Raw genomic sequence first — 8471 nt, forward strand, 5'->3', positions numbered from 1 at the left:
AAACCATTGCGTCTATGGAATGTCCCCATAAAACATGGAAACCCAACATGCGTGTGCATGTGTGTGTGTGTGTGTGATTGCAGTCATCTAAGCTTCAGCCATGCTGTGCCTCAGTTCATTAAAAGAAAGCTGTACACAAACACACATTCAAACCCACTCAAAACTGATTGCATATACTTCTGTCTGATTAAACACAAATAATGCGTCTATTCTTCACACATATTGAAACACACACACTACCTTTCAAAAGTTTAGGGTCACTTGAGTAAAACGTTTTTTTTTACCTTTTTAGACCTAAAATTAATTTTGTAGACAAAACTTGTTTAAATTAGTTCATTACATATTTGTTAATTACAAATTTAATTGCATCACTTGGACGGAATAATGAATAAAACCAGCCTAAGAGCACAGCATATTGTAGATGGGAACATTCTTCAGTATTAAAAAGGATCAAAGGATGAGACTTCAAGACGAACATTTAGACAAAATGTTTCTGCAAATATTAGGCAAAGAGTGACTTCACTAAAGATGCTAAAATCTAACAGTTTGGAATCATTTTTTAATCGTTCCCATAGTAAAATTTGTGATATTCCATAATTTTGATGAGCTTACTATTATTCTAAAATGAACTTTTGAACAGTAGTATGTTTATTTAAAAATAAGTCCACTCTTAATATGCAATTGGTTGCATTAGATGGCTGAGAGCACAAAGTCTGTCAAATACCTGATAGCTCTCTTATCGGTACAATTGAGATTGCTAGCGTGTATGTGTGTTTGGGAAAGAGAGAAAGAGATTGAAAGTGCTGTAAGAATTGTCCTTAGTCGTATAACCAGGGTCTTAAAAAATTCTAGTACATTGCCATTATTCCATCCCCAGTATACTTCAGTCTCACACGCATGTTTAGATATTAAAAACAGTACATTTAGGTTTTAAACTGTGCCTCCCTCAAATGAAATTACAGCAGGAAGTTAACTTCCGGTCTGTGTTTGGTTATCGGTCTGGTTAGTGGCTAGTAATATAACAATTTATTATATATTTAATTGATATTAATATTTTATTGCATATTCATTGTTTTAAATTAAATCAAACTACTCAACAGTTATTGATTCTTTGCGAAGGTCTACCGGAAGTTAAGTTTGGGCCACATGACGTTTGTTCGTGTTGTTGCTTCTCAAACCATCTATACACACACCTGACCAGCTGTCATCAAATTTCTTGTCTGATCTGTTGATGTTGTTATTACACTTCTACTGAGTTTTACACACACTTAACTCGCCCTGTAATAGTGAATGTGCTTTCAGTGTCCTCTGCTTACAGATTAATATGTTTATTTTTTTTGAAGGTGAGAATGACAAGGAACAGGGTCTTTTTATGCCATCTAGACTGTGGTCTTGAAACATTGCGTTAAGCGTAGCTTTTACTATTAATTTTGATGGCTTCTGCAATTTTCTGTTAATCCAGTTTAATTTAGCATAACTTGCAAAAATGTTGTGTAAAAACGAACCGGTTTAGTGCCAAAATCTTAAAGGCGGGGTAACCGATTTCTGAAAACGCTTTAGAAAACTGAGTCGGGCCGAGTACCAAAACAAACTTGTAACCAATCTGCCGGCGTTTCACAGCACGTTTGAGGGCGGAGCAATGCAGGAAGGGGCGTGTAGTAGTAGTGTGTTTTGTTGTTGATTTCAAATAACAACCGTTTTCAGAATTCGGTTACCCCGCCTTTAAATCACAAACTATCATCACTCAAGCACTGAAGAAAGAAAATCTCGTAGAGCAAAACATTTCTGCTTTTTAATACCAGATTTTAGTAACAGATATTTTTCTCTTTTGCCTGCACAATCTGCGTATTTTCTATCACTTATATGCTAATGTAAAGTCATATTTCACACAGTAAAACAGCTGCCTTCAGTTTAAAGGAATCTACATTATTAGGCCTTAGTGCTTATATGAATGCCTTTTCTACCATTTAAAATAAAAGCCTCCTTGATCTAGGTTATGCATATTATATACATGCTCTGTAATACTGGTGACATGCAAATATGTGTTTTTTAAGTGTTTAATACAGGTGAAATTTGTATTTATATTCAATATCCACATATACAGTGTTAACATTGATTACAGATTACATGTTCATTGTCTCACTTAAATAATTCCAAATGTCCACATACCTCTTAATCTGTAGGATTAAACTAGCAGAAGAGCAGCAGTTGGTGATTATGATGGTGTACTGTAGGGTGGGCCATTTTGCCCCCTTAAGAGTTTTACCTCCGTGTTTGTTTTTCCTCTGTAATGGGACATATGCCTTTTTTAATCCACCTCGTCACAAAAATCAAAGAATGCTTCTCAAACATGAAAAGGTGTTGCGTGTGTGTGCGAGAGTGTGTGAGAGTGCATACCTGTTTCTGTCAGTCGAGTCCAACTGTGTTTGGCTATTTTGTTTTTCTTGTTTTTTTCTTAACTATATTTTAATTGCCTTATTGTCTATATTAGCTCTTATTTAATACATGGCAGCTGTAAAATATGCTTTTTATTCTACAGCAGTGGGAATTGTTTTTCTTTTCCAGATTTAAGATTTTATAGTCTGTAGTCTAGTTTGGTGTAGAAAATTGTATGTAACCAGACTTTATTGGAAGAAAACATTAATATGGTATTACGTGATGTAGAAATACAGCCAAGGTCATATGTAAACTCTAATTAAGGACTAATATATAGTCCAAAAAAGGGAATATTAATACAAATGAAATCTTTTATTATTGTACCTGCCAATTGTTGGAAAAAAGGGTCTGATATGCACAATCAGGGGTTTGTGTAAATTACTGAGCGGTAATATCTTTTCTGTATATCTAAAGCTATGAAAAATTCAATGAAAATGTTGTATAAAGGTTTTTAAAAAGAAAGATATTAAACTGAGGGCTTCTGTATAGTTCTGTGAATAAAGGGAAGTTTTGGGCTCGGGTGGGCATGGGAAACTGTAAGGTATGGATATAGTAGAAATGTCTCTTTAATTCTAAAAGTCCTTAATGATTATTGCCTGTGATTAAGACAGTGTCACTCCAATTTATGGACAACGATGAAAAAAGAATGAAAGATATAAAACAAGTCTCTTGTGTCTTTTTTATATAGCCTTAAACTAAAATGATGTCTGTGCATGAGCGTGGGTGTGTGTGGGGGGTCCTGGTAAACCCTACACCATGGGGACCAAATATCCACCAAGATAGTAGGCTAATGCTACAAACTTTTCACCTTGTGGGGATTGTATAAGGAAAACACCTGGCTTAGAATTCAAACTAAATGATGTTTATTTGAAAATGCAGAAATGTTTGTGTGAGGGTTTGTGTGAGATAGACACCCGCCTCTGAAATTACTTCCTCGGAAAGGCCACCTGCCAGCCACATGATGATAATAGACGTGAATGTGAACGCATGTGCTAGTGCGTTTGCCGTGTTTTTCAGCCTGGTGCCCAATACTCCGAAGCAGCATTAGCCCTCGAAAAAAACCCATCACATCACATCCCCCGCACTAGAAGACATGAACATTCAATGTTTAATGTGTTTGTGTGCCAGAGTAAGCCCTCTGAGGGCATCATGTGGTTAGTATGTGGTAAAACATCAACAACATCAACATGGTGTGTCTGAGCAGTGAGCAGAAAGATCTAGACTGCAGAATTAAACTCTTGTTGCTTCTATCTTTATTTTATTTGATCAATAAAAAGTTTTTAATTGTTACAAAGGTGTCTAATGATCTTAAAGTAGCCTACACCACTCCAGCAACCTATAAGAAGTCAGGCTTTACTTTGAGGATTTCTAGTGTCACACACCTTCAAAACTTGTTAAGTCTAGTTATTGGACACTTTTATTACAAATCTACACGTTAAGTGTGTTGTAAATATAGCAGCTGCAGTGCGAAGACAATTATTTTTTGCTTAAAGTCCCAGTTAAATTTAAAATGTCAATTCTTATTTTTTCATGAAAAAGCGCTGAGTTTACCAGAGCGCTGCATGACATTGTATTGATTTGTGCCGGGATGCCGGAATATATTCGGTTCCTTAAATGTTTGGTTCCGATGGGTGGAGCTAACATAAATATTCACGAGACCATATATCGTGGGCGGGGTGACGTGTCAATAATTATACCTAATATTACCAATGAATGCAATAAATCATTCAACTTTAATATAAATAATTAACAATAAAGTTGACAAATTATAAACTTATATATAGGAAGAGTTTGGTTCCAAAACGTGATAAACGCCATTTAAAAAAATGAGTTTTCGTCAAAATCAGTATTTTATCAGGTCGGTATTGAGAAGTCACTTTTTAATTTTACGCAAAATGCGATATCTGCCATGTTATTCCGTCATGTTTTCTCCCTTTCTTTCCAAACCGCAATATACATATCACTTCTCTGCAGAATGCGATCCGCTCAACCAATCACAGCACACCTATGCTGAATACGGTCATCATCCTAGTTACGCTCTGAATACGGTCGGCATCCTAGTTTCCCTGATCTACTTTGTACTTTGTTTTCAACAAACAAACAAAAAAATGAATAATTTTGACGGCATTGATGAACCTGTGCTGGTTTCTGCGGTGGGGAAGAAACGTAAGCCATCGAAATCTAATCATTTACGTAAGGAGATTAAGAAGATGAGGCACTAATTTATAGCATTAAAAAGATGACCCGTTGAATTCATTTTAGGAGCGATGACTGATTGAATGTATTTTTAGTCCAGTGCCTGTATGTAAGATTAGTATTGTATTGAGTTCAGAAGCTGTCATATGTGGAACAACTCATTTTGTTGTGTATTTTTCTATATGAAAAATAACTTTTATATTGATTCTGCATATCGATTTTATATTGAGACTGCATACCCACGCACACACTCACTTACAACTCTTTCAATCAAATAGTGATCGGAGAACTGCAGGTGGGAGGAGTTAATGCCACAAACTGCAAGTGGGAGGAGCTTAGGCCACAAGTAGGCTGGATTTTCACGCAGTGATTAAGGATGGCAGGAGGTTAAGACAGTAATGAAAACACAATTAAAAATTACGATAACACTTTACACTAAGGTTCCCTTTATAAAGAATTTGTAATTGTGTTCATTAATGATTAATAAGTAATTTACAAATGCATTATAAAGCAGCTGTAACTACATAAATACATTTACATTTATTCATTTGGCAGACGCTTTTATCCAAAGCGACTTACAAGTAGGAGAGCATATAAATATTTTGTAAACACGCTAAACAGTACCGTTAGTTTACACGGCCATGCTACTAAGAGGATTAAAGCTGGAGTAAGCAAAGGAGAGAATGAACTACAAGGTTGTTGTTTTTTTGACAGACAGACAGAGTTATTGGTTAGTCAAATAAATGCGGAACAGGTATGTTTTGAGCAGCTTTTTTGAAACTTATGAAGGATGCTGCAGTTCGGATGGAGGCTAGTAGTTCATTCCACCAAAGGGGAACCGAAAAAGGGATTTTAACGAAATACCTGCCAAACAGTGAGCCATTTTGAACTCACATGTTATAAATGCTCAATAAATGTATTTATTCATTATTTATTTGCAAAAGGCTGTCAGACTGGAGACTGTAGGGTGTTATGTTGGTTTTTCTTATTATTGTATATTTCATATCTTATGTCACTTTTCAAACCCTGTTGCTTACTTGATGATCTGATTCCAAATGTCTTACGGTGCCCTCCAGAATGCCTTCAGATCATGATGCTTATCCAAAGCAGTTTTTTTCTTGCTTACCAAGATAAATTCATCAAACGTTTGATCACTTTTTAACACTAAATGCACAAAGGTAGTCGTAAACTTGTTTGCTTATGATGTTTTATTAATGATTCAATTACTTCCAATAGTTAATCAAAACCAGAAAACATTTATTTATTATTTATTGTAGAAACTCACAAGGCTATCTCTGATGTGAATCATATATTTAGAAGTACTGACATCCCATGAGTCAAAGTGCCCTTTAAAGAAAAGTGGATGCCTGCGAAGTATTTATTCACAACTTCAAACACCTAACTTATAAATGTTAAGAGTTATAAAATGTTAGCAATTCATGAAAGTGTGCCTTAATATAGTGGATTCGTGTGAACCATTTTGAGTTATGAACATTACTAACCTATGTAAATGCACATTAAAGGGGTGATATGACACGGCTAAAACAAATATTTTTGTTTGTTTTAGATGTAATGCAATGTGTATACATGATTTAAGGTTCAAAAACTCTGTATTTTCCACTTACCGTGCATGTTTGTATCTCCTCTTTACCCCGCCTCTCTGCAACGCGTATAATTTTTACAAAGCTCATCACTCTGAAAAGCGATGTGTGCTATGATTGGCCAGTTAACCAGTGCGCAGTGATTGGTCGAATACTGCAAGCGTGTGACGGAAATGTAACGCCTCTTACCATATTTGGAACATCAGGTTCCAAAGCAATTGTACTGACAGGTACGCCCACCTTACTTGCGTATACATTTGGGCGGTCTTAGTCAAATCATACCATGAACTGACGTAGATTTGTGGGGGTGTGGTTACACGAGGCGTTTCAGGCAGGTCTGGGTGAGCATTCGCTTTTACAGTAGATAGAATGCATCTTTTGTTCCGACACTTTCATTTCTGCAATTTTACATGTATAAAACATGCATGGGCAACTTATAACACACCAAAGACACAGAAAAACACATATTCGTGCCATATGACCCCTTTAATGTAAAGTGATCACCTGTGAACCATTTATTCATGAGTTATGGAAGTTAGTAACCTGTGAAAATGCAACAATAATAAATGGTTCTCATGAATCCACTATATTAAGGCACACTTGGTTTGCTAACATTTATAACTCTTAACATTTTTTTTCCAAGTTTGGTTATGAAGTTGTGAATGAATACTTCACAGGCATCCACTTTTCTTGTGCCCATGAAAGTGCACTTTCATGGGCTGTCATTACTTCTAAATATATGATTCACATCAGAGATGTAGCCTTGTGAGCAAGCATTCTTTTTCAACAATAAATAATAAATAAATGTTTTCTGGTTTTGATTAACTATTGGAAGTAATTGAATGATTAATAAAACATCGTAACCAAACAAGTTTACAACAACCTTTGTGAATTTAGTGTTAAAAAGCGATCAAAAGTTTGATGAATTTATCTTGGTAAGCAAGAAAAAACAGCTTTGGATAAGCATCATGATCTGATCACCGTAAGACATTTGGAATCGGATCAGGTAAGCCACATGGTTTGAAGAGTGACACAATATATGAAATATACAATAATAAGAAAACTAACATAACACCCTATTCTCCCATCTGACAGCCTATTTTGCAAACAACATCAAGATAATAATGCATTTACAAGCATTTATAAGATGTGAGTTAAAATGGCTTACTATTTGGCAGGTATTTCGTTAATCCCCCTTTTAATTTATGCAGTTATAACTGCTTTATAATGCATTTGTAAATGACTTATTAATCATTAATGAACACATTTATAAACGCTTTATGAAGGGAACCTTAATGTAAAGTGTTACCTGTAAATGCAATAAAAATCCTCTGGAGGTTTGTACAGCCCACTTGCGGCTTAAGTCCCTCCCACTTGCGGTTGACCCGCCCATCTGCACCTCGCTCCGACCTTCGTTATTACCTGGGATATGACGCCGCTAGCCTCCGGGCGGCATCACGTTAAATTAATCCATCTTTTACACCACGGACAATAAACAACTTTATTAACTGTATAGACTGAATTATATACAGTATGTGTAACTCATACAGAATTGTTTTAAACTGCTGATTATTCATGATTCAGGATCATTTTATGTTTGAATATGAAAAAAGGGTCCGGACCTCGGTGACTGGCTGCGGCCATGCATGATTACAGACCTGAAAGCGTTTGAAAGACAAAAAAAAGCAACTACACACCTGCAACAAAGGCATATTTTATCCAAATTTCTGAACTGTACGTTTCTTGTAAATGACGGAGATTAAGCTTTTTAAATGTGTATGGTTGCATTTTTAAATAAATATTTACAAATAGGCTATGTTCTTGTGTTTTTATTATGTGTCCCAAAGTTGTCAGTATATTATTAAACTAGCCTTTGGCTGATACCTCAAAACTCGGAGTTGCATGTTGCATATTGAATGTTGCTCTACACTCAACTCAAAATCATTTGATACACAACACTCATACTTTATCAAAGGTTAGCATCCGTTGTATTAACAGTTGTTTTCTAGCAATGCTTTGAAATGTTGGTCAAATTAGGTGACCTCTGAGGACATCATGTGGTTAGTGTAGGGTACAACATCATGTGTAAACAGTGCACAGAATATTTGAAATTAATTCTCATATTTCATGATTTTGTATCTTTTATTATAAAACGAATCAGTAATTTCTTTTACACACTTTCTTATGTTTTACGATTGTCTTTCTACTTGCGTGACGTCTGTTTAGTTTCGAAATGAC

The sequence above is a fragment of the Triplophysa rosa genome, linkage group LG2 (assembly GCF_024868665.1).
Source record: "Triplophysa rosa linkage group LG2, Trosa_1v2, whole genome shotgun sequence".
NCBI classification, from domain to species: domain Eukaryota; kingdom Metazoa; phylum Chordata; class Actinopteri; order Cypriniformes; family Nemacheilidae; genus Triplophysa; species Triplophysa rosa.